This window comes from Vicia villosa, linkage group LG2, assembly GCF_029867415.1.
Source record: "Vicia villosa cultivar HV-30 ecotype Madison, WI linkage group LG2, Vvil1.0, whole genome shotgun sequence".
Taxonomy (NCBI): Eukaryota; Viridiplantae; Streptophyta; class Magnoliopsida; order Fabales; family Fabaceae; genus Vicia; species Vicia villosa.
Genome location: NC_081181.1, coordinates 228440593 through 228444339, shown reverse-complemented (window position 1 = coordinate 228444339; position 3747 = coordinate 228440593).

The window sequence follows — 3747 nt, the reverse complement described above, 5'->3', positions numbered from 1 at the left end:
TGTCTTTGATTTGGTTGATCACAAGGGCTGAATCTCCATATATGTCTAGGATCTTGATTCTTAAGTCAATGGCTTCTTCGAGACCCATGATACAAGCTTCATATTCTGCGATGTTGTTGGTGCAATCAAATAGCAATCTGGCGGAGAATGGGATATGAGTACCCTTGGGAGTGATGATGATTGCCCCAATTCCATTGCCAAAAGCGTTTACTGCTCCATAAAAAATTAGGCCCCATCTTGATCCAGGATCAGGACCTTCTTCAGGTAATGGTTCATCACAATCTTTCATCTTCAAGTACAAGACATCTTCATCAGGAAAGTCAAGCTTGAGAGATTGATATCCATTAATTGGTTGATGCGCCAAATGATCGGCGAGAATGCTTCCTTTGACTGCTTTTTGAGCACGGTACTCAATGTCATACTCAGATAACAGCATTTACCATCGGGCAATCCTTCCTGTTAAGGCAGGCTTTTCAAAGACATACTTGATCGGATCCATTTTGGAGATTAACCACGTAGTATTGTTGATCATGTATTGGCGGAGACGTTTTGAAGCCCAAGCCAAAGCACAACACGTTTTTTCGAGCATGGAGTAACGAGACTCACAATCTGTGAATTTCTTACTCAGGTAATAGATGGCATGCTCCTTCTTACCAGTTTCATCTTGTTGTCCAAGCATACAACCCATGGACTCTTCCAACACGGTAAGGTACATGATTAATGGTCTTCCTTCAACCAGAGGAATCAATATTGGTGGTTCTAACAGGTATTCCTTGATACTGTCGAACGCTTTCTGGCAATCTTCAGTCCATACAACCCCATGATCTTTGCGGAGAAGCTTGAAAATTGGCCCACAAGTAGCAGTCATTTGAGAGATAAACCTGGAGATATAGTTTAATCGTCCGAGAAATCCTCTTACTTGCTTTTCAGTTTTTGGTGCAGGCATCTCTTGAATAGCTCTGACTTTGTCAGGATCTACTTCGATACCTCTTTGGCTGACAATGAAACCCAAGAGTTTTCCAGATCTAACCCCAAAAGTACATTTATTAGGATTCAAGCGAAGCTGATATTTCCTTAGTCGTTGAAACAACTTCAAAAGGTATTCAATATGTTCTTCTTCTGTGCTGGACTTGGCTATCATGTCATCCACATAAACTTCAATTTCTTTATGCATCATGTCATGAAAGAGAGTAGTCATTGCCCTTTGGTAAGTTGCGCCTGCATTCTTTAATCCAAATGGCATCACTTTGTAGCAAAAGGTACCCCATGGGGTGATGAAAGATGTCTTCTCCATGTCTTCGGGAGCCATCTTGATCTGATTATAACCAGAGAACCCGTCCATGAAATAAAAGACGTTGAACTTAGCGGTATTATCAACCAGCATGTCGATATGAGGTAATGGAAAGTCATCTTTTGGACTGGCCTTGTTCAAATCACGGTAGTCAACACACATTCTGACTTTGCCATCTTTCTTTGGAACTGGCACAATGTTGGTTAACCATTGAGGATACTCAGAGGTGACTAAAAAACCTGCGTCGAGTTGCATTTGAACTTCTATTTTGATCTTGTTAGCCATATCAGGGTGAGTCCTTCGCAATTTCTGCTTAACTGGCGGACATTCTGGCTTCAATGGCAAGTAATGCTGAACAATATTGGTATCCAACCCAGGCATGTCTTGGTAGGATCAGGCAAACACGTCAACATATTCTTTGAGAAGGTCTGTCAACTTACTCTTGATATCAGCATCAAGCAGCGATCCAATGGTCACTTCTTTTTTTGTCTTCTTTAGAACCCAAGTTGATCTTTTCTAGAGGCTCTTTGTGAGGCAGAATGGCTCTTTCCTCGTGCTTAAGTAATCGAGAGATCTCGTCCGGGAAACTCAAAGTTGGGAGAGGGCATAGGGTTATTGCATTCAATGGGTTTATCAATAGTAAATCTGCACATGTGATTTATATTTATTTCAGAAAATTTATGAATGCAAGAGTGTATGCAGATTTTTTTTGAAAAGTTTTTTTTCTTTATTTTGGTTTTTTAGGATTACCATTTCCAGAAAAAAGCAAAAAATAAAACATATAATGTAGGGAATTCAAAATGACACTTTATTTATGATTCATTTTTGAAACAAAGCCCTAAACACAAACTCATTTGTCTTGGGCAGGACAAAGAGGGAAACTTTTAAAACAAAGCCCTATACACAAAGTTATTTGGGCGGAACATTTAAAAGCAAAGCCCTATAAAACATCTCTCTGCTTTGGGCAAGGCAAGAGGTCAAAATAACAGCGAGGTGATTACTTTGAGCGGCGAACAACATTCGGAACGTCGACAGCTTTCCAGTAGCAACGAACTCCTCTGTGTATTATGTATTCAGGAAAATTCTCCTCAGAATTATCTTCAGTATTGACATTGACCGCTGGTCGAGCAGGATTTGAAGGTCCTGGTTTGTCAACCTTGTTCTTTGTAGAGTTGAAACGGTCTTCTTCTACTTCTTGAAGAGCATAAGACGAGTCACAATCTTCAGAATTTTCAGGATGTATTTCCCAGTCTTCAGGATGAAGAGACTCATTGTCAGCGACACTTTCCGAGTCAGTTGCGGGATCATCTTCCCCTTCATCTTCAAAAATGGCATTTATGTGATAATAACCATCTTCAGGATTATAAACCTTGGCAGATGCGTTGAAGCTGAAATCTTCAGTAATTTCAGGCTGCTGAGAAAATTGAGAGCATTGGTAAGCCTCTTCTGGTTGACTATTATATTCAAAGGAATCTCCCCATCCAGTTGGTTGGATATCTTCAATCGCAATCTTTGAACTTTCAGGTGCAGTGTATTTCACCATATAATCAAATTTTCCACTAGGTTGTCCCAAGGTGTCCCAGACCTCTGCAGGGATAGGCTCAGTTTCTTTGCCTTTGGATTTCTCTGAAGGAGGATATGGTTCTTCCTGAGATATGTATCCCGAGTCATTGAGATAACATTTCCATTCTTCTTCAGTATCGGAGAGACCTTCTTCGATGCATTCTTCGATAAGGACATTAACCTCTTGAGGAATCGGGTTAAGGAACCCTCCACTAATGAATGTTTCTTTGATTGGACGAAGGGTTTCATCCTTCTTGGTGCAGTTTGAGAACATTGGTGAACATCCGAGTCCTGCTCTGGTTTCATTCTTGGTCGGGATCACAACTTTCCCCCAGCCAGTGGTAGTTCCATCCTTCACTACTTTTACTGCCTCTTTGTAAGAAGAGATTGACGCTTTCTTTTTGGAAGATTCGTCTTCTAAAGAGAGACCTTGGAACTGAGTTCCTTCCACATCATCAGCACCAATGAAAGAGAAATTGGATAAATGACTCACCATTAAGGCTTGTTCCCCGCTTATTGTTACCAATTTTCCATTTGTTACAAATTTTAACTTTTGATGGAGTGTAGAAGTTACTGCCCCTGCTTCATGGATCCATGGTCGTCCTAACAGACAGCTATAAGCAGCTTGAATGTCCATGACCTGGAAGGTGATTTGAAATGTATGTGGACCAATTGTCATGGGAAGGTTGACTTCGACGATAACAGATTTTCGCGATCCATCAAATGCTTTGACTACTACACCACTGAACTTCATAGGCATTCCTTGGTAAGACAAACGAGCAAGAGTCGTCTTTGGCATAACATTCAAGGAAGATCCGGTGTCTACCAACACATTGGACAAAGAGTCTGACTGACAGTTCATAGAAATGTGCAAAGCAAGATTGTGATTTCTG